The following is a 26,634-nucleotide window of genomic DNA, read 5'->3' as shown; positions in this document are numbered from 1 at the left end:
GTTTGATTGGGCAGGTCCAGCTCGGTTGGCAGATCCCCTGGTATTGACTAACCAGGTGGCCTTTGCCAAATGTGTATCCCAATTTTTGAATGTCCCAGCACCCATTGCTTTCAGTGTAGTCTTCAACAGTCCATTGTATCGTTCAACTTTTCCAGAGGCTGGTGCATGATAGGGGATGTGATACACCCACTCAATACCATGTTCTTTGGCCCAAGTGTCTATAAGGTTGTTTCGGAAATGAGTCCCGTTGTCTGACTCAATTCTCTCTGGGGTGCCATGTCGCCATAAGACTTGCTTTTCAAGGCCCAAGATAGTGTTCCGGGCGGTGGCATGGGGCACAGGATATGTTTCCAGCCATCCGGTGGTTGCTTCCACCATTGTAAGTACGTGGCGCTTGCCGTTGCGGGTTTGAGGGAGTGTGATGTAATCAATCTGCCAGGCCTCTCCATATTTATATTTCAGCCATCGTCCTCCATACCAAAGAGGTTTTGACCGTTTGGCTTGCTTGATTGCAGCACATGTTTCACAGTCATGAATAACCTGTGCTATAGTGTCCATGGTCAGGTCCACCCCTCGATCACGAGCCCATCTGTATGTTGCATCTCTACCTTGATGGCCTGAGGTGTCATGGGCCCATCGGGCTATAAATAATTCACCTTTATGTTGCCAGTCCAGGTCCACCTGAGCCACTTCAATCTTAGCAGCCTGATCCACCTGCTGGTTGTTTTGGTGTTCTTCAGTAGCCCGATTCTTGGGCACATGAGCATCTACATGGCGTACCTTTACAACCAGGTTCTCTACCCGGGCAGCAATATCTTGCCACAATGCCGCAGCCCAGATGGGCTTGCCCCTGCGCTGCCAGTTGTTCTGCTTCCATTGCTGTAACCACCCCCACAGGGCGTTTGCTACCATCCATGAATCAGTATAGAGATAGAGAACTGGCCACTTTTCTCGTTCAGCAATATCTAAAGCCAGCTGAATGGCTTTTACTTCTGCAAACTGACTCGATTCACCTTCTCCCTCAGCAGCTTCTGCAACTCGTCGTGTAGGACTCCATACAGCAGCTTTCCATCTCCGATGCTTTCCCACAATACGACAGGACCCGTCAGTGAACAAGGCATATTTCTTCTCATTTTCCGGTAGCTTGTTGTACAGGGGGGCTTCTTCAGCACGAACCACCTCCTCCTCTGGTGATATCCCAAAGTATTTGCCTTCTGGCCAGTCCATAATCACCTCCAAGATTCCTGGGCGACTGGGGTTTCCTATTCGAGCCCGCTGAGTAATCAGTGCAACCCACTTGCTCCATGTAGCATCAGTTGCATGATGCGTAGAGGGGACCCTTCCTTTGAACGTCCAGCCTAGTACCGGCAGTCGGGGTGCCAGGAGGAGCTGCGCTTCAGTACCGACCACTTCCGAAGCAGATCGAACTCCTTCATATGCTGCCAATATCTCCTTTTCAGTTGGAGTATAGCGGGCTTCAGATCCTCTGTATCCCCGACTCCAAAACCCCAGGGGTCGACCTCGAGTTTCCCCAGGTTCTTTCTGCCAGAGGCTCCAGGTGGGACCATTCTCTCCGGCTGCGGTGTAGAGCACATTCTTTACATCTGGTCCTGTTCGGACTGGCCCGAGGGCTACTGCATGAACTATTTCCTGCTTAATTTGTTCAAAGGCTTGTCGTTGCTCAGGGCCCCATTCAAAAGCATTCTTCTTACGGGTTACTTGGTAGAGCGGGTTTACAATCAGACTGTAATTTGGAATATGCATTCTCCAAAACCCCACGACACCTAGGAAAGTTTGTGTTTCTTTTTTGCTAGTTGGTGGAGACATAGCTGTTATTTTGTTGATCACATCCATTGGGATTTGACGGCGTCCATCTTGCCATTTTATTCCTAAAAACTGGATCTCTCGTGCAGGTCCTTTAACTTTATTCTGTTTTATGGCAAAACCAGCCTTCAGAAGGATTTGGACTATTTTCTTCCCTTTCTCGAAAACTTCTTCTGCAGTGTCACCCCACACAATGATGTCATCGATGTACTGCAGGTGTTCAGGAGCTTCCCCCTGCTCCAGCGCAGACTGGATCAGTCCATGGCAAATGGTAGGGCTGTGTTTCCACCCCTGGGGCAGCCGATTCCAAGTATATTGGACTCCCCTCCAAGTGAAAGCAAACTGTGGCCTGCACTGTGCTGCTAGAGGGATGGAGAAAAATGCATTAGCGATATCAATTGTGGCATACCACTTGGCTGCCTTTGATTCCAGTTCATACTGGAGTTCTAGCATGTCCGGCACTGCAGCACTCAGTGGTGGCGTGACTTCGTTCAGGCCACGATAGTCCACTGTTAGTCTCCACTCACCATTAGACTTTCGCACTGGCCATATGGGACTATTAAAAGGTGAATGAGTCTTGCTGATCACTCCTTGGCTCTCCAGTTGACGAATTAGCTTATGGATGGGACTCAGGGAGTCTCGGTTGGTGCGATATTGCCGCCGGTGCACAGTTGTGGTAGCGATCGGCACTTGCTGTTCTTCAACCCTCAGCAACCCCACAACAGAAGGGTCCTCTGAGAGACCAGGCAAGGTAGACAACTGTTTAATGTCCTCTGTCTCCAAAGCAGCTATGCCAAAAGCCCAGCGGAACCCTTTTGGGTCCTTGAAATATCCTCTTCTAAGATAGTCTATGCCAAGGATGCACGGAGCATCTGGGCCAGTCACAATACGGTGCTTTTGCCGCTCATTACCGGTTAGACTCACTTCAGCCTCCAATACAGTTAACTGCTGGGATCCCCCCGTCACACCATAAATACAGATGGGCTCTGGCCCTTTATAGCTTGATGGCATTAGAGTACATTGTGCACCGGTGTCTACCAAAGCCTTATACTTCTGTGCGTCTGACGTGCCAGGCCATCGAATCCACACAGTCCAATAAACTCGATTGTCCCTTTCCTCCCCCTGGCTGGAGGCAGGGCCCCTCTAGTCCTGGTCAGAATCTTCATTTCTGTGTTTAAAGGACTGCCTGCTGGAAGTTGGAGCAGCAAACCTTTCAGAGAACTCCTTTTTCCCAATTGTTTTCCTTTGCAATTCACGTACCCGTGCCTCTAGGGTCGCAGTAGATTTTCCATCCCATTTTCTCATGTCCTCTCCATGGTCACGTAGGTAAAACCACAGGGTGGCGCGGTGTGTGTGCCCACCATATTGTCTTCCTTGCATAGATGAACGTTTACCCCTAATAGCTGAGACACTGGTTTGTACAGGTGGGGAGGAAAATAAACTCTCTTTAAGTTGGTGGATCTCTTCAGAAAGTTTCTCCAAGGTATTCTCTTTTAGCTGGTGGACACTGGTTCGTTCAGGTGAAGGGGAAGATAATCTTTCTTCAAGTTGGTGGATCTTTTCAGAAAGTTTCTCCAAAGCATTCTCTTTTAGCTGGTGGACACTGGTTCGTTCAGGTGAAGGGGAAGATAATCTTTCTTCAAGTTGGTGGATCTTTTCAGAAAGTTTCTCCAAAGCATTCTCTTTTAGCTGGTGGACACTGGTTCGTTCAGGTGAAGGGGAAGATAATCTTTCTTCAAGTTGGTGGATCTTTTCAGAAAGTTTCTCTAAAGCATTCTCTTTTAGCTGGTGGACACTGGTTCGTTCAGGTGGAGGGGAAGATAAATTCTCTTTAAGTTGGTGGACCTCTTCAGAGAGTTTCTCCACAGCTGAGACACAGGCCTTTAGGGAAGAGGAGAGATTTCCTTCGTACTGCCGGAGTATTTTAGTCACTTCATTCACTGTGGGATTCTCCTCCGTTTTCCAGGCTAGCATTGCCAATGAGCTGGCATATGATGATGGGGCACTCTGTACAAACTTCCGCCACATGGGTAGTGTACACCGGACTGCATCTGGATCTGCGGATGTTTGTGCGTCGTCTAGGTCCTTATAAATTACTTCCCGTACAGCCAATTCCCTCAGGTACTGAATTCCCTTCTCCATGGTGGTCCATTTGCTTGGTAAACATACAAGTTCTTCCTTGAAGAGATACCTTTCCTTCACAGCTGACAGGAGACGCCTCCAGAGGCTGCGAGATTGTGCTCCATCTCCAATTGCTTTGTCAATGCATGCGTCCCTAGCAAGGGATCCCAGCCGCCTGGCTTCCTTGCCCTCCAATTCCACATAATTGGCTCCCGTGTCCCAGCACCGGAGCAGCCAGGTGACAAGCTGCTCGCCTATACAGCGACCAAAATCTTTTCGCACATCTCGTAGCTCACGCTGGTATAGAGTCCGGGTAATTACTGTTGATTTTTCGACATCCTCATCCTCATCTTCAGTCTTCTGCACCTTTGATGGCCGGTGTAGAGTCCGGGTAGTTACTGTTGATTTTCCGACATCCTCATCCTCATCTTCAGTCTCCTGCACCTTTGATGGCTGGTATGGAGTTCGGGTAGTTACTGTTGATTTTTCGCCATCCTCATCCTCATCTTCAGTCTCCTGCACCTTTGATGGCCCAGCCTCGTCTTCACTACGCCCAGACTTAGCAGAAGACTGTCTGCGTTTTAAACGACCTGAGCCTCTATACCATTTTTTCACCTTGTCTACAGGGGCAACTTGCACTGCTACAGCTCGTTTCTCTGACCCAGCCACAGGGTCTGCCACAGGGGTTGGAATACCCTCTGCGGGGTCAACTTGCACTGCTACAGCTCGTTTCTCTGACCCAGACGCAGGGTCTGCCACAGGGGTTGGAATACCCTCTGCGGGGTCAACTTGCACTGCTACAGCTCGTTTCTCTGACCCAGCCACAGGGTCTGCCACAGGGGTTGGAATACCCTCTGCGGGGTCAACTTGCACTGCTACAGCTCGTTTCTCTGACCCAGCCACAGGAGTGGGAGCAGCTGCACGAGCTGGGGCAGCTGCAGGAGCTGGGGCAGCTGCAGGAGCTGGAGCGGCTGCAGGAGCTGGAGCTGGAGCGGCTGCAGGAGCTGGAGCTGGAGTGGCTGCAGGGGCTGGAGCGGCTGCAGGAGCTGGAGCGGCTGCAGGAGCTGGAGCTGGAGCGGCTGCAGGGGCTGGAGCTGGAGCGGCTGCAGGAGCCGGAACGGCTGCAGGAGCTGGAGCGGCTGCAGGAGCTGGAACTGGAATGGCTGCAGGAGCTGGAGCGGCTGCAGGAGCTGGAGCAGGAGTAGCTGCAGGAGCTGGAACTGGAGCGGCTGCAGGAGCTGGAGCGGCTGCAGGAGCTGGAACTAGGTTGCTAGTAGCATCAATTGCAGCTCGATAGGCACAAGCCAGACCCCAGCACGCTACAGTGATTTGTGTCACTTTGGAACTGCCAGAGTCATGACACCTTTTTTTCAAGCATTCTGCCAGCTTTTTAGGATTTTGCAGTTGTTCAGGGGTGAATGTCCAAAACACTGGAGGTGACCACTGCTCTAGAAACCTGCCCATATCCTCCCACACTCCCTGCCACTCGCAACTATCCCGCCTCAAGACAGATCTCCGGATGAGATTCCTAAGTAGTTGTTTAACCCTCCACAAAATCTGAAGCGCATTCAGGAGACATAACAACAAGAGCAGGCTGGTCTGAGTATCCCAAGGATATTCAACATCTCGGAGAACCACCGTAACTAACTCGGGGGATAAGAGGGTGGTGGTGAAGGAGAAAGGGAGAGTGAACAGGTAGGGAAACATGTCTTCCCCTGTCCCCTTCACAGATTGGCTCCCTAACGAAAACAGGCAATAGGTGTAATTGCTAATAGTTTCCGAGATATGGGTTCCAAAGTATAGAGTCGACGTCAGTGCTGAGTACAAATACCAGGTTAAAGTCACGACCAGATATCTCATCATTTCATAAGCCATTGTTACACCGCACAGTACCATAACAATCTTAAACCAGGGCCCGGAAAGGATAAACAGTGCAACAGGGAGCACATACAGAAAGTAACGCACCATAAAACTCAATTTGGAATACAGGTACAGCAGACTGGAGATTAAGGCAATCAACATCGTGACTAGCAACTATTAAGCAGGTCCAATACTTATACCAATTTTAGTTTAACACACTCTGGTCAGATTTGTCGATATCTCAACCCTTCGGGCCCCACGTTGGGCGCCAAAAAGACTGTTGTGGTTTAACCCGGCTGGCAGCTAAACACCACACAGCCGTTCGCTCACCCTCCCCCCTCCCTCTCTGGGATGGGGGAGAGAAACGGGAAAGTGAAGCCTGTGAGTTGAGATAAAGACAGTTTATTAAGACAGGAAAATAATAACAACAATAATAATAATAATAGTGATAATGGTAATAGTATTAACAATAATAATGTGTAAGAAAACAAGTGATGCACAATGCAATTGCTCACCACCCGCTGACCGATGCCCAGCCTATTCCCGAGCAGCCGGCCCCCCACCCCGGCCAGCCACCCCTATATATTGTTTAGCATGACGTCAGATGGTATGGAATACCCCTTTGGCCAGTTTGGGTCAGCTGTCCTGGGTCTGTCCCCTCCCAGCTCCTGCTGCACCCCCAGCCTGCTCGCTGGCAGGACAGAGCAAGAAGCCGAAAAGTCCTTGGCCTGGTGTAAACACTGCTCTGCAACAATTAAAACATCAGCATGTTATCAGCGCTCTTCTCATCCTAATCCAAAACATAGCACCCTACCAGCTACTATGAGCTACTTAACTCTGTCCTAACTGGAACCAGGACAGTTTCACTTAGGAAAAAGTACAGCAGAGAGTACAGCTCTGTTTATGAAGCCATTTACAATTATGGCAAGATACAGTAGAAAACAGTTTGTTTCCAGTCTTCTTTCCAGAGGCCTGGCACGTTTAATGTCCGTAGCTTCACTTAAAGGAATGTGTTTTTTTCCTTCTAGCACTTTAGATATATTTAAAGCCACTAGTAGGCTCCAAATATTATATGATAGTCTTTAACGAGACTCTTTTCTCGTGTATTAGAGAGGACAATGTGTGTTGTTTTTTTTGTTTTTTTTTTTTTCCTCCCTGGAGTAATACAATTGAAGGATTGAAGGCGAGTGTGCTGTGTTTTCTTAATGGTTACTATTTATACACTGGTTTTCTGTTCAGTTCTGTATTACTTCTTACCTGAACTTGGGGAGTTAAGACAGATCAAAGCTGTGCATTGGTCCAGATAAGAAGTGAAAAACGATCAAGAAGTGAGACAGCGGTAAGAGTAGCAATTTGGAGCAACTGCGAGGGGAGTAAGGATTGTGAGATGTCAAATAAGCAATAGCGGAACTCTTTTATGAACTGTGGAGTAATCCTGGGGAATGTGGGCATTAAACCGTGAAGTTGATAAACAGAGATGGACAGGATCAGAAGCTACAGATTGCAATAGTTTTTTTTTTTTTTTTTTTTTTTTTTTTAACAATTGTAATCTAGCTTTTTAAAAGCAGCTTGTATTAAACTACTCTGATAGGGAAACCTGCCTAATGCTTGTCTTGTAACCTCTCATCACACCTCTCAAAGACCTCATTGACTTTGAGAGCTATTCATGATTAGTACGAGGAGTGTTTTAGTGCTAGTTGCAGCATCACGGGGGGTAAGCAGCAAAATTCAAGTTACTTCAATATCATAGAATCACAGAATATCCGAGTTGGAAGGGACCCACGAGGATCATCGAGTCCAGCTCCTGGGTCCCCAAGGGACGCAGTGTAAAGCAGCTGTTTGATTTGATTTCACTTGAACTAGGAAGGAGAGAGGTCACTTCCTTGCCAGATCATCAGGGGCAGAATTCGTCTTATTGCATAAAATACTTGGAATCATAGAATATCCCAAGTTAATTGTGACAGATCGAGTTGACATCATGTAGGTCTGAGCACAGCAGGCACTCTTGTGACTGTCAAAGCAGAAAGGCTAAACTTCCAGAGTTCTGCTAAAATCTGTTATCTAAAAAGTACTGTAAACCCACACATGAAGTAATGCCAGGGCTTGTGAAAGCTGTTCGAAGGTTATCTGCTGCATCCCTGTCCTCATGTAGTGTTTTTTCTAACAATAACCTTTGTTACAGGTGGCTTCTTAACTACAGCGTATCTTATTATGAGCATTGTCCAGTTGTGTAAAATTACACCATTTGTTCTCCCCCAGACTTGGTGATCTGTAGGAGATGACCACAGGAAAAATATGTAAATATTTTTTAGCTGAGGTTTGCACATTTTTCCGATTGCCTAGTGGTTGTTCTGATCTTGATGCGTCTCTAAAACCTTTGTCTACCTTACCCCTCCTCTTTGTGAAATAAGATGCACATTTGTGCCAAAATTATGTACGTTGTGCATAAGGTGCACAATGATTATGGGGCATTTTCAGCTTTTCACAGGTAAGGGTCCACGTTTACCTAATCACTTAAGTGTAGTCCTGGCTTTAAGCATAGGCATAGCTAATGATTATTACTCAAGTGGTTATAAAGTTTAAAATGTTAGTTTATATATATATGTATATATATATAAATGAAACTGAATCTGTGGAGTAAAAGACTTTTCTGCTCGTTGCGTATACTCACCTATCAGCAGACTCATACGCAAGCTGATCCAAACTGGGTGCCAAGCTGTGCCTTTTTTATCGCCTCGAATGTGCAATCTGCGCACCTCGGGTGTACCTTCTCTATTAATTATCTCTTACATTGTGCCACCCCATTAATATCAGTGGATGTACCCAGCAGTGCCGTGGGGCTACACAGAACGTGGAAATTTCTAGTATGTTAATGTTACTCTGTTAACAAAACTGACGTACTAGCCGCTTGCTGTTTCTATTTTTTTTTGTTTTTATTTTCAGTAGTCTCCTCAAAAGTTGTTGTGGACACGTTGTGTATCTTTTCTGTTCTTCCAGGATTCGTTCGTCAGGAAAGACGACCATGAAATCCGAGGGCTGCGGACAACCGTCTACCAGATGGTTGTTGCAGTTGCCTTTGGTCACGTCATTCGTCCCTTTAGCTCGCCCTTTCCTTTATCTCGAGTTGAATTTTTGTGCAGCGCTATGTTTGCAGTGGTAACATTGCGGCCAAGGTGTTTTCGATTAAAAACGATCTTAACTGTAATAGTGAATTCACTGGGTGTGGCTTTGTATAATGACTCCCACGATCAAAACATTTTTCTCCTTTGTCACAGACAGGAGAAAAGCTCTTTCCAGAGAGATGGAGAAGGAATTAATTATACCTCTGCCTCATCCTGAGACCAGAAGACATGGAGTAACTGTAAGCTGCGATTCTCAGGAGACGTACTAAGAGTCTCGGGTTCCTTTTCTGCCCGCCCCCCAAGGCCTTGGGCACGTTGGGTTCACCCTGGGAAGGGCACGTTGCTCAGGGCAGTTATTTCCTCCCCGAGATGATGCGGGGTGCATTTTTCTGCTGCACTTTTGGTTTTCCAGGTGTGGTTTTCCACGTGGTTCGCACTGCTTCCATTATTGAGAAGGCGGTTTGGGAAGCTGTGTCTGCCACTTCTCAGGATTTTCTGCCAACACCTGCTGGCAAAAAAAATCAGTAACGCGGGTGGAGCCACGTAGGACTTCTCAGAGGTAAGCCTTCGGCGTACGGGGACGCCTAAACTCGTGAGCCGAGCATGCAGGACGAATGTCCGTGGCACGAAGATCAAGGACGACTTCTCAGGGGTAAGCAGCTTTCCCTTTGTTTCCCCGTCCTCTCGAGAGCCCTCTTTATGATGCTTGTACACACTTCAGGCTCACAACACTCATTTTCTCCTCTACTTAGTACTCCTAGTCCCTGCCTAACCCGCCCTCCCTCCCCCCACTTTCCAAAGACCTACGTGCTCTGCTCAGGTCCCTCCTGAGGTCTTACAGATCTTTTAAATCTGCTCAGCGTCCTTTCCGGCTTGTACTGTGCCATTATTTTTTCCCTGCTCCTTTTGAGAATGTCTGTACCCTTTTCAGATTTCGATTGGGTTGGCTTTTTTGGACCCGTCTGCATAGCCTTTTGTTTTTTAGACAGTCTACTAAGGTATGTTACTTCTCCTGTGAGTTATTTTACTACAATGAATTGTACTTTTGTGGTTTGTAATCTGTTACACTCCTAGATTATTTCCACCTATGTAAAGAAAGGTTTCAGCTAATTACAGTCAAAACCAGTTTTAATTACCTACTTGGTCGTATTGTCATTTCAATAATCAGACCTGAAGCAAAAGCACAGGAATTGTTGCTTCTAGTAACACTCCACACACTGTTGAGCTAAGCCAAATAAAAAACGCAGCTGCTGCTCTCTTTATCCCTTCCTGTGCTTTGCCCTTCCTCTTTCCCAGGTGATTGGGGCAGGGTGCCAGGTGGGGCCCAATGGTATAAGAGCCGCAGGTGTCCTATCAGAGAGCTCATTCTGCCTGAGCTGCTCTTTGGGGTAAGTGCTTTGTTTTTCCTTCAGTCAGATGCAGGTTTTTTTTTTTTTTTTTTTTTTTTTTTTTTTTTTTAAGGTGGGTCAGAGTCTAGGGGTTGGTGCGTTTCCGAGATGAAAGAGACAAGTACATCTATTTAAAGTAACATCTAGTAGGATCATTTAAAGTAAACTATACAGTAGTAGATGCCTTTATTGCATGCAGCTCTTCTTCAGGTAATTCTTATAGTATAAGTAATTCATTTCCCATGTGTTTTGGTCATGATGTTTGTAGCGTGCCTGTTTATGTATGTGTTTGGCCTGGAGCTGTCCTGCCTGGCAATTAGTGATGGTAGCTGATGTGGTGGTTCATCAGCGCAATAATACATTGTCCTGAACCTTTTGGGAAAGACATCTGGTCTGTCTCTGGGCGAATACTCAAGCTCTGGGCGAGTACTCAAGGGCAGCTGGCACAGTGTCTTTTTTCTTTTTTTTCCCAGCAGTAGGTAAACCTTAGGAGGAATTTGTCAAAGGAAACAGCGACTGTCAAGTTGCTGTTCGGCAAAAAACTGTCAAGTTTTTGTTCGGCAACTCGGTGACTGGTTTGATCTGCTTCTCGGAGGTAGAGGCAAATGGACTGCTCTTTTGAAATGATAAAATAAAAAATATGAAGTTTGTCAAATGTGGCAGTGCCTGTTTGCAGTCTGTTTATTGCTTTTGCCAGTGGTAGATAACACTTATAAGGAATCGGTCAAAGGAAAGAGCGCCTTCTGGAACCGTGAAGCTCTGCGTTGGCAACTCGGTGACTGACTTGACCTACTGTCCATCATCAGAGGGAAGCGGACTGCTGTTTTGAAAATAAGAATTAAAAAAAGATATTAAAAATTAAAAAAAACTAGGGTGCTGCTCTGTGGCACCTGGAGGACCGCCACTCTGCGTGGCAGTTAAAAGAATGTGATTTGGAGATGGAGAGCAGCAGAGGTAAAGCAGCTGGGAAGACAGGTATAGGTATTGCAGTAGGTAGGCTGCGGTTATGAGGTGCCTCAGGGTGTGCTTTTCGTCTTGTTTCTGTCCTTCCGTCGTGCAGCCTTGGAGAGGTGAATTCCCCATGTTGTGGAGTGGTGCAAAAAAGGTGAGAGGGTGTTGTGGTTTAACCCGGCCGGCAGCTAAACACCACGCAGCCGTTCGCTCACCCTCCCCCCTCCCTCTCTGGGACGGGGGAGAGAAACGGGAAAGTGAAGCCGGTGAGTTGAGATAAAGACAGTTTATTAAGACAGGCATATAATAATAACAATAATAATAATAATAGTGATAGTGATAATAGTATTAATAATAATAATGTGTAAGAAACAAGTGATGCACAATGCAATTGCTCACCACCCGCTGACCGATGCCCAGCCTATCCCCGAGCAGCCGGCAACCCCACCCCGGCTAGCCACCCCTATATATTGTTTGGCATGACGTCAGATGGTATGGAATACCCCTTTGGCCGGTTTGGGTCAGCTGCCCTGTGTCTGTCCCCTCCCAGCTCCTGCTGCACCCCTAGCCTGCTCGCTGGCAGGACAGAGCGAGAAGCCGAAAAGTCCTTGGCCTGGTGTAAACACTGCTCTGCAACAATTAAAACATCAGCGCTCTTCTCATCCTAATCCAAAACATAGCACCCTACCAGCTACTAGGAGGAAAAATTAACTCTGTCCTAACTGGAACCAGGACAGAGGGTTATCGGCCCGATCAGTTTCCTTCAACAAAGCTAAGGCAGGTCTTTCAAGAGAAACAGCCTGGTTGCCTGTGCTGTACTGTGCACGCTGCTGACCTAAGCCACGCCAAAAACAGGGCTGCTGTTCCTCCTGCTCTCTTTACCTCTTGTCATGCACGGCCCCTCCCATTTCCCATGTGATTGGGGTGGGGTGCTGGGTGGGGTGCAATGGTATATGAGTTGCAGGCATCCCATCAGAGAGCTCATTCAGCCTGGGCTGCACTTTAGAGTAAGTGCTTTGTTTTTCTTTCAGTCAGTTGCAGGTTTCTTTAGGTGGTTAAGAGTCTATGGACTGATGCGTTTTGAAGTAGAGACCGGTACGCCCATCTTTGTGAGGTAACAACTAGTAGGATCTGTTAGAGTAAACCAATCTAGTAATAGGTGCCTGTATTGCATGCAGCTCTTCTTCAGGTGAGTAATTGTTATAGCATGTTTACGGATAGGATGACGATGTTACTTTGTGTTTGCTTTGTGGTTCTGGGTCCCTTATGATTTTTGCCGAATTGCGGGGCTTACTTGTGAGTCTTTGCCCGTATGTCAAATCTTATCAAAGTTACAACCTTGGTGGCAAAGTGATGGAGCACGGTTTCGGAGGTAAGTATCATCGAAGCTCCCTGTATAAGCACGTATCTGAAAAGAGCAGCAGTAGACATGTAAGATGTAGTCTTTTTCAGGGTTAGGGACAGTTTGTTATATTTTTGGAGCTTTTGCCTGCAGTTTGGCTGGCTGTAGAGTCTTTAGACCTTGCAGCCTTCTAGATTTTAAGTGCTTGGAATTCACGTAATAGAGGTGTGCTTAGGAGGTGTTGCTGCCTAACTTGTTTTTAAGAAATGGTGGGGTACGGTTCCTCGACCGCATAAGCACGGTAGTATTACCAAGAGACTGAGCAGGGTCCCCTTTTTCATCTGTAATGGGTATGTCTGTGATTGCTGCCGTCCGGGCACGTTTTCATGCCCATCACTACAGTTACTTTACTACATCAAATAGAGTAAAATTCCAGTTTCTCTTTTAGAGGTGCTATAGGTGGCTACAGAGAATGGGTGGAAGCATCTGCCATGTGGGGTAGGTAAGAGGCTGAGGTAAAGGAGGGGATGAGAGTAACTGCCCTGAGGGTGCTGTGGCTTTTGCTGCAGTGGTTGCTTTCTCTTCTGTTTACCAGGTGCCACAGGCAAGGTGGGCTGTGATAGTCTTCAGAACAGGAGCAAAGCAGGTCACTGGAATGCTGTTTGGTTCCTGAGACAGGTGTTGTAGAGGAAAAAGCTTGTCTGGCGTGGCAGCTCCTGATGGTGGTCGTCTTCGGTAGGTGAAGAGGTGCCTGAAGCCCCATGCCGTGGAGCCTGAGTACACCTCGCTGAGGATGAAGCCTGCTTTCCAGCAGTTCCCAAAACTGTGTTGAGGCTGAAATGCTGTGTCTGTGTTTGGGTTGCACCTTGGTGAGTGTAGGGATAGGAATCAAGCTGGTGCAGCAGAGGGCCAGGCTCCATTGTCCTGTAGTGTGTTTTGACCCATCAGCATAGCCTTTTGGTTTTCAGATAGCCTACTCAAGTATGTGATTTTTCCTGCGAGTGGTGTCATTACATGGAATCTTTTTTTTTTTTTGGCTTGTAATCTGTTATGCTCCTAGATTTTTCTTTCTATATAAAGAAAGGTTTGAGCTAATTCCAGCTGAAAAAATTTCAGTTACTTGCTTGGTCATATTGGCCTTTCAATAGTCAAAGCTGCAGCAAAAGCATGGGGATTGTTGCCTCTAGAAACACCCCAGTTCTCTTGTCTGCAGTCTGCATGCTGTTGAGCTAAACCAGATTTAAACAAACAAACAAAACCCCCCAAAAAAACCACACAGCTGCTGCTGCTCCTGCTCTTTCTACTTTCTTGTGCTTTGCCCCTCCCCTTTTGCAGGTGATTGGGTTTGGGTGCTGGGCGGGGCCAAATGGTATATGAGCTCCAGGTGTGCCATTAGAGAGTTCATTGTGCCTGGGCTGCTCTTTGGGGTAAGTGCTTTGTTTTTCCTTCAGTCAGTTGCAGGGTTCTTTGGGCAGGTTGGAGTCTATGGATTTCTAGATTTTAAGTGCTTGGAAATCACTTACTAGAGGGATATTTAGCAGAGGTTGCTGGCTCACTTGTTTTTGGGATGGTGGGATCCACTTGTGTTTTTGGGTTATATTTGAATCTCTAGAAGTATGAAGCAACTTGTGTAACTCTCCAGAGGACTAAAAAGAGCTTGATTACACACTACAAGAGGCTTGACCACGTAGGCGCAGTATTTCCAAGAGACTGAGCAGGGTCGTATCAGAGTTACCTTTTTCATCTGTAAAAGGTAGGTCTGTGATCGGCGCCGCCCGGGCTCTTTTTGGCGCGGCGCCGCCCGGGCTCTTTTTGGCGCGGCGCCGCCCGGGCTCTTTTTGGCGCGGCGCCGCCCGGGCTCTTTTTGGCGCGGCGCCGCCCGGGCTCTTTTTGGCGCGGCGCCGCCCGGGCTCTTTTTGGCGCGGCGCCGCCCGGGCTCTTTTTGGCGCGGCGCCGCCCGGGCTCTTTTTGGCGCGGCGCCGCCCGGGCTCTTTTTGGCGCGGCGCCGCCCGGGCTCTTTTTGGCGCGGCGCCGCCCGGGCTCTTTTTGGCGCGGCGCCGCCCGGGCTCTTTTTGGCGCGGCGCCGCCCGGGCTCTTTTTGGCGCGGCGCCGCCCGGGCTCTTTTTGGCGCGGCGCCGCCCGGGCTCTTTTTGGCGCGGCGCCGCCCGGGCTCTTTTTGGCGCGGCGCCGCCCGGGCTCTTTTTGGCGCGGCGCCGCCCGGGCTCTTTTTGGCGCGGCGCCGCCCGGGCTCTTTTTGGCGCGGCGCCGCCCGGGCTCTTTTTGGCGCGGCGCCGCCCGGGCTCTTTTTGGCGCGGCGCCGCCCGGGCTCTTTTTGGCGCGGCGCCGCCCGGGCTCTTTTTGGCGCGGCGCCGCCCGGGCTCTTTTTGGCGCGGCGCCGCCCGGGCTCTTTTTGGCGCGGCGCCGCCCGGGCTCTTTTTGGCGCGGCGCCGCCCGGGCTCTTTTTGGCGCGGCGCCGCCCGGGCTCTTTTTGGCGCGGCGCCGCCCGGGCTCTTTTTGGCGCGGCGCCGCCCGGGCTCTTTTTGGCGCGGCGCCGCCCGGGCTCTTTTTGGCGCGGCGCCGCCCGGGCTCTTTTTGGCGCGGCGCCGCCCGGGCTCTTTTTGGCGCGGCGCCGCCCGGGCTCTTTTTGGCGCGGCGCCGCCCGGGCTCTTTTTGGCGCGGCGCCGCCCGGGCTCTTTTTGGCGCGGCGCCGCCCGGGCTCTTTTTGGCGCGGCGCCGCCCGGGCTCTTTTTGGCGCGGCGCCGCCCGGGCTCTTTTTGGCGCGGCGCCGCCCGGGCTCTTTTTGGCGCGGCGCCGCCCGGGCTCTTTTTGGCGCGGCGCCGCCCGGGCTCTTTTTGGCGCGGCGCCGCCCGGGCTCTTTTTGGCGCGGCGCCGCCCGGGCTCTTTTTGGCGCGGCGCCGCCCGGGCTCTTTTTGGCGCGGCGCCGCCCGGGCTCTTTTTGGCGCGGCGCCGCCCGGGCTCTTTTTGGCGCGGCGCCGCCCGGGCTCTTTTTGGCGCGGCGCCGCCCGGGCTCTTTTTGGCGCGGCGCCGCCCGGGCTCTTTTTGGCGCGGCGCCGCCCGGGCTCTTTTTGGCGCGGCGCCGCCCGGGCTCTTTTTGGCGCGGCGCCGCCCGGGCTCTTTTTGGCGCGGCGCCGCCCGGGCTCTTTTTGGCGCGGCGCCGCCCGGGCTCTTTTTGGCGCGGCGCCGCCCGGGCTCTTTTTGGCGCGGCGCCGCCCGGGCTCTTTTTGGCGCGGCGCCGCCCGGGCTCTTTTTGGCGCGGCGCCGCCCGGGCTCTTTTTGGCGCGGCGCCGCCCGGGCTCTTTTTGGCGCGGCGCCGCCCGGGCTCTTTTTGGCGCGGCGCCGCCCGGGCTCTTTTTGGCGCGGCGCCGCCCGGGCTCTTTTTGGCGCGGCGCCGCCCGGGCTCTTTTTGGCGCGGCGCCGCCCGGGCTCTTTTTGGCGCGGCGCCGCCCGGGCTCTTTTTGGCGCGGCGCCGCCCGGGCTCTTTTTGGCGCGGCGCCGCCCGGGCTCTTTTTGGCGCGGCGCCGCCCGGGCTCTTTTTGGCGCGGCGCCGCCCGGGCTCTTTTTGGCGCGGCGCCGCCCGGGCTCTTTTTGGCGCGGCGCCGCCCGGGCTCTTTTTGGCGCGGCGCCGCCCGGGCTCTTTTTGGCGCGGCGCCGCCCGGGCTCTTTTTGGCGCGGCGCCGCCCGGGCTCTTTTTGGCGCGGCGCCGCCCGGGCTCTTTTTGGCGCGGCGCCGCCCGGGCTCTTTTTGGCGCGGCGCCGCCCGGGCTCTTTTTGGCGCGGCGCCGCCCGGGCTCTTTTTGGCGCGGCGCCGCCCGGGCTCTTTTTGGCGCGGCGCCGCCCGGGCTCTTTTTGGCGCGGCGCCGCCCGGGCTCTTTTTGGCGCGGCGCCGCCCGGGCTCTTTTTGGCGCGGCGCCGCCCGGGCTCTTTTTGGCGCGGCGCCGCCCGGGCTCTTTTTGGCGCGGCGCCGCCCGGGCTCTTTTTGGCGCGGCGCCGCCCGGGCTCTTTTTGGCGCGGCGCCGCCCGGGCTCTTTTTGGCGCGGCGCCGCCCGGGCTCTTTTTGGCGCGGCGCCGCCCGGGCTCTTTTTGGCGCGGCGCCGCCCGGGCTCTTTTTGGCGCGGCGCCGCCCGGGCTCTTTTTGGCGCGGCGCCGCCCGGGCTCTTTTTGGCGCGGCGCCGCCCGGGCTCTTTTTGGCGCGGCGCCGCCCGGGCTCTTTTTGGCGCGGCGCCGCCCGGGCTCTTTTTGGCGCGGCGCCGCCCGGGCTCTTTTTGGCGCGGCGCCGCCCGGGCTCTTTTTGGCGCGGCGCCGCCCGGGCTCTTTTTGGCGCGGCGCCGCCCGGGCTCTTTTTGGCGCGGCGCCGCCCGGGCTCTTTTTGGCGCGGCGCCGCCCGGGCTCTTTTTGGCGCGGCGCCGCCCGGGCTCTTTTTGGCGCGGCGCCGCCCGGGCTCTTTTTGGCGCGGCGCCGCCCGGGCTCTTTTTGGCGCGGCGCCGCCCGGGCTCTTTTTGGCGCGGCGCCGCCCGGGCTCTTTTTGGCGCGGCGCCGCCCGGGCTCTTTTTGGCGCGGCGCCGCCCGGGCTCTTTTTGGCGCGGCGCCGCCCGGGCTCTTTTTGGCGCGGCGCCGCCCGGGCTCTTTTTGGCGCGGCGCCGCCCGGGCTCTTTTTGGCGCGGCGCCGCCCGGGCTCTTTTTGGCGCGGCGCCGCCCGGGCTCTTTTTGGCGCGGCGCCGCCCGGGCTCTTTTTGGCGCGGCGCCGCCCGGGCTCTTTTTGGCGCGGCGCCGCCCGGGCTCTTTTTGGCGCGGCGCCGCCCGGGCTCTTTTTGGCGCGGCGCCGCCCGGGCTCTTTTTGGCGCGGCGCCGCCCGGGCTCTTTTTGGCGCGGCGCCGCCCGGGCTCTTTTTGGCGCGGCGCCGCCCGGGCTCTTTTTGGCGCGGCGCCGCCCGGGCTCTTTTTGGCGCGGCGCCGCCCGGGCTCTTTTTGGCGCGGCGCCGCCCGGGCTCTTTTTGGCGCGGCGCCGCCCGGGCTCTTTTTGGCGCGGCGCCGCCCGGGCTCTTTTTGGCGCGGCGCCGCCCGGGCTCTTTTTGGCGCGGCGCCGCCCGGGCTCTTTTTGGCGCGGCGCCGCCCGGGCTCTTTTTGGCGCGGCGCCGCCCGGGCTCTTTTTGGCGCGGCGCCGCCCGGGCTCTTTTTGGCGCGGCGCCGCCCGGGCTCTTTTTGGCGCGGCGCCGCCCGGGCTCTTTTTGGCGCGGCGCCGCCCGGGCTCTTTTTGGCGCGGCGCCGCCCGGGCTCTTTTTGGCGCGGCGCCGCCCGGGCTCTTTTTGGCGCGGCGCCGCCCGGGCTCTTTTTGGCGCGGCGCCGCCCGGGCTCTTTTTGGCGCGGCGCCGCCCGGGCTCTTTTTGGCGCGGCGCCGCCCGGGCTCTTTTTGGCGCGGCGCCGCCCGGGCTCTTTTTGGCGCGGCGCCGCCCGGGCTCTTTTTGGCGCGGCGCCGCCCGGGCTCTTTTTGGCGCGGCGCCGCCCGGGCTCTTTTTGGCGCGGCGCCGCCCGGGCTCTTTTTGGCGCGGCGCCGCCCGGGCTCTTTTTGGCGCGGCGCCGCCCGGGCTCTTTTTGGCGCGGCGCCGCCCGGGCTCTTTTTGGCGCGGCGCCGCCCGGGCTCTTTTTGGCGCGGCGCCGCCCGGGCTCTTTTTGGCGCGGCGCCGCCCGGGCTCTTTTTGGCGCGGCGCCGCCCGGGCTCTTTTTGGCGCGGCGCCGCCCGGGCTCTTTTTGGCGCGGCGCCGCCCGGGCTCTTTTTGGCGCGGCGCCGCCCGGGCTCTTTTTGGCGCGGCGCCGCCCGGGCTCTTTTTGGCGCGGCGCCGCCCGGGCTCTTTTTGGCGCGGCGCCGCCCGGGCTCTTTTTGGCGCGGCGCCGCCCGGGCTCTTTTTGGCGCGGCGCCGCCCGGGCTCTTTTTGGCGCGGCGCCGCCCGGGCTCTTTTTGGCGCGGCGCCGCCCGGGCTCTTTTTGGCGCGGCGCCGCCCGGGCTCTTTTATCTCAGGTTGAGCTAACAAGCAGCAGAAGTAAAGCAGCTGGGAAGAGAGAGATATTGCAGCAGGTATGCTGTGGCTGTGAGGTGCCTCAGGGTGTGCTTTTCTCTTGTTTCTGCAGGTGCCTGGTGCAGCCTTGGACAGGGAAATCCCCGTGTCACGGAGCAGTGAGGGAAGGTGAGCGTGTTGTCAGCCTGGTTGTCCCTTAACCGAAGCGAAGGGATGTAGTGGGTTTATGTGGCAAGGTTTTGGTAGCAGGGGGCTCTAGGGGTGGCTTCTGTGCAAAGAATCTAGAAGCTGCCCCACGTTCGATAAGGGCCCCGGTGCCGAGCAGAGCCAATAAGCGATGTTGTTTGCGCGTCTGTGAGAGCATATTTAAGACAGGAAAAAAAAAAAAACACGCGGTGCCACACAGCAGCTGGGAGAGCAAGAGGAGTGAGGAACAGCCTTGCAGGTGCCAAGGTCAGTGAATAAGGGGGGGGAGAGGTACTCCAGGTGCCGGAGCAGAAGTCCCCTGCGGCCTATGGCGAGGACCATGGTGAAGCAGGCTGTCCCACTGCAGCTCATGGAGTACCCCGGTGGAGCAGGGTTCCACGCTGCAGCTGGTGGAGGAGACCACGGTGGAGCAGGTGGACCTGCACTGACAGAGGCTGCGGCCTGTGACAGACCCCTGCCGGAGCAGATTCCGGGCCGGACTTGTAGACCGTGGAGAGGAGACCACGCAGGGAGGGGGAGTGAGAGAGTGATTGTGGTGGAGCTCGGTTGCCCACCTGTTGTGGTTTAACCCGGCTGGCAGCTAAACACCACACAGCTGTTCGCTCACCCTCCCCCCTCCCTCTCTGGGATAGGGGAGAGAAACAGGAAAGTGAAGCCTGTGAGTTGAGATAAAGACAGTTTATTAAGACAGGCATATAATAATAATAGTGATAATGATAATAGTATTAATAATAATAATGTGTAAGAAAACAAGTGATGCACAATGCAATTGCTCACCACCCGCTGACCGATGCCCAGCCTATCCCAGAGCAGCCGGCCCCCCACCCTGGCCAGCCACCCCTATATATTGTTTAGCATGACGTCAGATGGTATGGAATAACCCTTTGGCCAGTTTGGGTCAGCTGCCCTGTGTCTGTCCCCTCCCAGCTCCTGCTGCACCCCTAGCCTGCTCGCTGGCAGGACAGAGCGAGAAGCCGAAAAGTCCTTGGCCTGGTGTAAACACTGCTCTGCAACAATTAAAACATCAGCATGTTATCAGCGCTCTTCTCATCCTAATCCAAAACATAGCACCCTACCAGCTACTAGGAGGAAAAATTAACTCTGTCCTAACTGGAACCAGGACCGATATCCACCCCTTATTCCATACCATTTATGTCATGCTCAGGTTACGCTCTTTCCAATACCTTGTAATTAATCACTATTTTCATCTATGATATATAGCAATCATGGTAGTGATGACATACAGTATTATATAATAAACAACATACTACAATTCAACTCATGGGCTATTCTCACCCAGTATCAAATCCCCTTGAGGTACACACCGGACCTCCCCATTCTTTTGCATTACCCACCAAGTGCATCCAGGTCCCTGAGCAAAAGCAATTCCACGAATGGGTTTGCCTTTTCCCGAGGCAGGAGTAGCCCAGACTATTTTACCCAGCATGTTTCTTACGTGCACTACAGGAACTTTATCCCCTTCTACAGTGCGTAACAGGTTTGATTGGGCAGGTCCAGCTCGGTTGGCAGATCCCCTGGTATTGACTAACCAGGTGGCCTTTGCCAAATGTGTATCCCAGTTTTTGAATGTCCCAGCACCCATTGCTTTCAGTGTAGTCTTCAACAGTCCATTGTATTGTTCAACTTTTCCAGAGGCTGGTGCATGATAGGGGATGTGATACACCCACTCAATATCATGTTCTTTGGCCCAAGTGTCTATAAGGTTGTTTCGGAAATGAGTCCCGTTGTCTGACTCAACTCTCTCTGGGGTGCCCTGTCGCCATAGGACTTGCTTTTCAAGGCCCAGGATAGTGTTCCGGGCGGTGGCATGGGGCACAGGATATGTTTCCAGCCATCCGGTGGTTGCTTCCACCATTGTAAGTACGTGGCGCTTGCCGTTGCGGGTTTGAGGGAGTGTGATGTAATCAATCTGTCAGGCCTCTCCATATTTATATTTCAGCCATCGTCCTCCATACCAAAGAGGTTTTGACCGTTTGGCGTGTTTGATTGCAGCACATGTTTCACTATCATGAATAACCTGTGCTATAGTGTCCATGGTCAGGTCCACCCCTCGATCACGAGCCCATCTGTAGGTTGCATCTCTACCTTGATGGCCTGAGGTGTCATGGGCCCATCGGGCTATAAATAATTCACCTTTATGTTGCCAGTCCAGGTCCACCTGAGCCACTTCAATCTTAGCAGCCTGATCCACCTGCTGGTTGTTTCGATGTTCTTCAGTAGCCCGATTCTTGGGCACATGAGCATCTACATGGCGTACCTTTACAACCAGGTTCTCTACCCGGGCAGCAATATCTTGCCACAATGCCGCAGCCCAGATGGGCTTGCCCCTGCGCTGCCAGTTGTTCTGCTTCCATTGCTGTAACCACCCCCACAGGGCATTTGCTACCATCCATGAATCAGTATAGAGATAGAGAACTGGCCACTTTTCTCGTTCAGCAATATCTAAAGCCAGCTGAATGGCTTTCACTTCTGCAAACTGACTCGATTCACCTTCTCCCTCAGCAGCTTCTGCAACTCGTTGTGTAGGACTCCATACAGCAGCTTTCCATCTCCGATGCTTTCCCGCAATACGACAGGACCCGTCAGTGAACAAGGCATATTTCTTCTCATTTTCCGGTAGCTTGTTGTACAGTGGGGCTTCTTCAGCACGGACCACCTCCTCCTCTGATGATATCCCGAAGTATTTGCCTTCTGGCCAGTCCATAATCACCTCCAAGATTCCTGGGCGACTGGGGTTTCCTATTCGAGCCCGCTGAGTAATCAGTGCAACCCACTTGCTCCATGTAGCATCAGTTGCATGATGTGTAGAGGGGACCCTTCCTTTGAACATCCAGCCTAGTACCGGCAGTCGGGGTGCCAGGAGGAGCTGCGCTTCAGTACCGACCACTTCCGAAGCAGATCGAACTCCTTCGTATGCTGCCAATATCTCCTTTTCAGTTGGAGTATAGCGGGCCTCAGATCCTCTGTATCCCCGACTCCAAAATCCCAGGGGTCGACCTCGAGTTTCCCCAGGTTCTTTCTGCCAGAGGCTCCAGGTGGGACCATTCTCCCCGGCTGCGGTGTAGAGCACATTCTTTACATCTGGTCCTGTTCGGACTGGCCCGAGGGCTACTGCATGAACTATTTCCTGCTTAGTTTGTTCAAAGGCTTGTCATTGCTCAGGGCCCCATTCAAAAGCATTCTTCTTAACGGGTTACTTGGTAGAGCGGGTTTACAATCAGACTGTAATTTGGAATGTGCATTCTCCAAAACCCCACGACACCTAGGAAAGTTTGTGTTTCTTTTTTGCTAGTTGGTGGAGACATAGCTGTTATTTTGTTGATCACATCCATTGGGATTTGACGACGTCCATCTTGCTATTTTATTCCTAAAAACTGGATCTCTCGTGCAGGTCCTTTAACTTTATTCTGTTTTATGGCAAAACCGGCCTTCGGAAGGATTTGGACTATTTTCTTCCCTTTCTCGAAAACTTCTTCTGCAGTGTCACCCCACACAATGATGTCATCGATGTACTGCAGGTGTTCAGGAGCTTCCCCCTGCTCCAGCGCAGACTGGATCAGTCTATGGCAAATGGTAGGGCTATGTTTCCACCCCTGGGGCAGCCGATTGCAAGTATATTGGACTCCCCTCCAAGTGAGAGCAAACTGTGGCCTGCACTGTGCTGCTAGAGGGATGGAGAAAAATGCATTAGCGATATCAATTGTGGCATACCACTTGGCTGCCTTTGATTCCAGTTCATACTGGAGTTCTAGCATGTCCGGCACTGCAGCGCTCAGTGGTGGCGTGACTTCGTTCAGGCCACGATAGTCCACTGTTAGTCTCCACTCACCATTAGACTTTCGCACTGGCCATATGGGACTATTAAAAGGTGAATGAGTCTTGCTGATCGCTCCTTGGCTCTCCAGTTGACGAATTAGCTTATGGATGGGACTCAGGGAGTCTCGGTTGGTGCGATATTGCCGCCGGTGCACAGTTGTGGTAGCGATCGGCACTTGCTGTTCTTCAACCCTCAGCAACCCCACAACAGAAGGGTCCTCTGAGAGACCAGGCAAGGTAGACAACTGTTTAATGTCCTCTGTCTCCAAGGCAGCTATGCCAAAAGCCCAGCGGAACCCTTTTGGGTCCTTGAAATATCCTCTTCTAAGATAGTCTATGCCAAGGATGCACGCAGCATCTGGGCCAGTCACAATACGGTGCTTTTGCCGCTCATTACCGGTTAGACTCACTTCAGCCTCCAATACAGTTAACTGCTGGGATCCCCCCGTCACACTGTAAATACAGATGGGCTCTGGCCCTTTATAGCTTGATGGCATTAGAGTACATTGTGCACCGGTGTCTACCAAAGCCTTATACTTCTGTGCGTCTGATGTGCCAGGCCATCGAATCCACACAGTCCAATAAACTCGATTGTCCCTTTCCTCCCCCTGGCTGGAGGCAGGGCCCCTCTAGTCCTGGTCAGAATCTTCGTTTCTGTGTCTAAAGGACTGCTTGCTGGAAGTTGGAGCAGCAAACTTTTCAGAGAATTCCTTTTTCCCACTTGTTTTCCTTTGCAATTCACGTACCCGTGCCTCTAGGGTCGCAGTAGATTTTCCATCCCATTTTCTCATGTCCTCTCCATGGTCACGTAGGTAAAACCACAGGGTGGCGCGGTGTGTGCCCACCATATTGTCTTCCTTGCATAGATGAACGTTTACCCCTAATAGCTGAGACACTGGTTTGTACAGGTGGGGAGGAAAATAATCTCTCTTCAAGTTGGTGGATCTTTTCAGAAAGTTTCTCCAAAGTATTCTCTTTTAGCCGGTGGACACTGGTTCGTTCAGGTGGAGGGGAAGATAAATTCTCTTTAAGTTGGTGGACCTCTTGAGAGAGTTTCTCCACAGCCGAGACGCAGGCCTGTAGGGAAGAGGAGAGATTTCCTTCGTACTGCCGGAGTGTTTTAGTCACTTCGTTCACTGTGGGATTCTCCTCCTCTTTCCAGGTTAGTATTGCCAATGAGCTGGCATATGATGATGGTGCACTCCGTACAAACTTCCGCCACATGGGTGGTGTACACTGGACCTCATCTGGATCTGTGGATGTTTGTGCGTCGTCTAGGTCCTTATAAATTACTTCCCGTACGGCCAATTCCCTCAGGTACTGAATTCCCTTCTCCATGGTGGTCCATTTGCCTGGTAGACATACAAGTTCTTCCTTGAAGGGATACCTTTCCTGCACAGCTGACGGGAGATGCCTCCAGAGGCTGCGAGATCGTGCTCCATCTCCAATTGCTTTGTCAATGCATGCGTCCCTAGCAAGGGATCCCAGCCGCCTGGCTTCCTTGCCCTCTAATTCCACATAATTGGCTCCGGTGTCCCAGCACCGGAGCAGCCAGGTGACAAGCTGCTCACCTATACAGCGACCAAAATCTTTTCGCACATCTCGTAGCTCACGCTGGTATAGAGTCCGGGTAGTTACTGTTGATTTTTTGACATCCCCATCCTCCTCTTCAGTCTCCTGCACCTTTGATGGCCCAGCCTCGTCTTCACTATGCCCAGACTTAGCAGAAGACCGTCTGCGTTCTAAACGACCTGAGTCTCTATACCATTTTTTCACCTTGTCTACAGGGGCAACTTGCACTGCTACAGCTCGTTTCTCTGACCCAGCCACAGGGTCTGCCACAGGGGTTGGAATACCCTCTGCGGGGTCAACTTGCACTGCTACAGCTCGTTTCTCTGACCCAGACACAGGGTCTGCCACAGGGGTTGGAATACCCTCTGCGGGGTCAACTTGCACTGCTACAGCTCGTTTCTCTGACCCAGGCACAGAGGTGGGAGCGGCTGCGGGAGCTGGAGCGGCTGCGGGAGCTGGAGCTAGGTTGATAGTAGCATCAATTGCAGCTCGATAGGCACAAGCCAGACCCCAGCACGCTACAGTGATTTGTGTCACTTTGGAACTGCCAGAGTCATGACACTTTTTTTTCAAGCATTCTGCCAGCTTTTTAGGATTTTGCAGTTGTTCAGGGGTGAATGTCCAAAACACTGGAGGTGACCACTGCTCTAGAAACCTGCCCCTATCCTCCCACACTCCCTGCCACTCGCAACTATCCCGCCTCAAGACGGATCTCCAGATGAGATTCCTAAGTAGTTGTTTAACCCTCAACAAAACCTGAAGCGCATTCAGGAGACATAACAACAAGAGCAGGCTGGTCTGAGTATCCCAAGGATATTCAACATCTCGGAGAGCCACCGTAACTAGCTCGGGGGGATAAGAGGGTGGTGAAGGAGAAAGGGAGAGTGAACAGGGAGGGAAACATGTCTTCCCCTGTCCCCTTCACAGGTTGGCTCCCTAACGAAAACAGGCAATAGGTGTAATTGCTAATAGTTTCCGAGATATGGTTTCCAAAGTATAGAGTCGATGTCAGTGCTGAGTACAAATACCAGGTTGGAGTCGTGACCAGATATTTCATCATTTCGTAAGCCATTGTTACACCACACAGTACCATAACAATCTTAAACCAGGGCCTGGAAAGGATAAACAGTGCAACAGGGAGCAGATACAGAAAGTAACGCGCTATGAAACTCACTCTGGAAAACAGGCACAGCAGACTGGAGATTAAGGCAATCAACATCGTAACTAGCAACTATTAAGCAGGTCCAATACGTATACCAATTTTAGTTCAACACGCTCTGGTCAAATTTGTCGATATCTCAATCCTTCGAGCCCCACGTTGGGCGCCAAAAGGACTGTTGTGGTTTAACCCGGCTGGCAGCTAAACACCACACAGCCGTTCGCTCACCCTCCCCCCTCCCTCTCTGGGATGGGGGAGAGAAACGGGAAAGCGAAGCCGGTGAGTTGAGATAAAGACAGTTTATTAAGACAGGAATATAATAATAACAATAATAATAATAATAGTGATAGTGATAATAGTATTAATAATAATAATGTGTAAGAAAACAAGTGATGCACAATGCAATTGCTCACCACCCGCTGACCGATGCCCAGCCTATCCCCGAGCAGCCGGCCCCCCACCCCGGCCAGCCACCCCTATATATTGTTTAGCATGACGTCAGATGGTATGGAATACCCCTTTGGCCAGTTTGGGTCAGCTGCCCTGTGTCTGTCCCCTCCCAGCTCCTGCTGCACCCCTAGCCTGCTCGCTGGCAGGACAGAGTGAGAAGCCGAAAAGTCCTTGGCCTGGTGTAAACACTGCTCTGCAACAATTAAAACATCAGCATGTTATCAGCGCTCTTCTCATCCTAATCCAAAACATAGCACCCTACCAGCTACTATGAGGAAAAAATAACTCTGTCCTAACTGGAGCCAGGACACCACCCCAGTAAAACTACCACAGGGGAAGATGTTCAGGTGTTTCCCTCTGAGGGTCTGAGGTGAGGCTGTTTGGGACAGAGGAGCAGTGTGGCAGGTGGTTGCTTGTGAATACAGTGATCATTTTGTCCTTCAGTATTCCCAGGTGGCATGGGTGATGGTGGCCGTTCCTTTCGAGCTTGGATCTAACTTCCAGGTACAGAGGCAAATGGACTGCTGTTTTGAAACGAAAACATTAAATACGGGGTCACTTACGTTGTTGAGGGGTGGGTGCTAATGCTGTCAGCTGAATGTTTATCTTCTGACTGTGTTTTCCTTTGTTCAGGCTGAAACGCAGTGTGCGGTACAGGACGTCATGACCTGAACTACCTCTGGAGTGACTCTGGTGAGTGATGAACAGAGGTAGGTGTTATTTTTGGGGTGCGGTTGTCGCTGCACTTCCTTTACTACATCAATTAGAGTA

General features: G+C 52.7%; 1 protein-coding gene and 1 long non-coding RNA gene across 11 annotated transcripts in view; both read left to right on the top strand.

Annotated features, from left to right (window-relative positions):
• Positions 1–10,174: 10,174 nt before the first annotated feature.
• On the top strand, positions 10,175–10,974 carry LOC308199874. Of its 2 annotated transcripts, none has more exons than XR_013955063.1 (2): positions 10,175–10,315; positions 10,792–10,974. It is a non-coding gene; the product is annotated as an uncharacterized lncRNA (long non-coding RNA). The 2 variants fall into 2 exon arrangements; XR_013955064.1 differs by having other exon boundaries at positions 10,215–10,315; positions 10,789–10,974.
• Positions 10,975–14,013: 3,039 nt separating this feature from the next.
• LOC308199676 (uncharacterized protein) overlaps positions 14,014–26,634 on the top strand; it is a 49,542-nt gene continuing 36,921 nt past the window's right edge. For 5 of the 9 annotated variants that reach the window (XR_013954817.1, XR_013954818.1, XR_013954819.1 and 2 more), the window contains exons 1-3: positions 18,750–18,806; positions 26,308–26,367; positions 26,497–26,556. The gene's annotated coding sequence lies outside the window, so the exon portion shown is untranslated. Of the gene's footprint in view, positions 14,036–18,749; positions 18,807–26,307; positions 26,376–26,496; positions 26,574–26,634 lie in introns of those variants that run through there. The other 4 variants (XR_013954813.1, XR_013954814.1, XR_013954815.1 and 1 more) reach the window with 2 other exon arrangements.

The sequence above is a fragment of the Anser brachyrhynchus genome, assembly GCF_964034855.1.
Source record: "Anser brachyrhynchus genome assembly, chromosome: 9".
Classification (NCBI taxonomy): Eukaryota; Metazoa; Chordata; class Aves; order Anseriformes; family Anatidae; genus Anser; species Anser brachyrhynchus.
The sequence above is the reverse complement of the archived record's forward strand: the minus strand, read 5'-3'. Positions and strand labels throughout refer to the sequence as shown.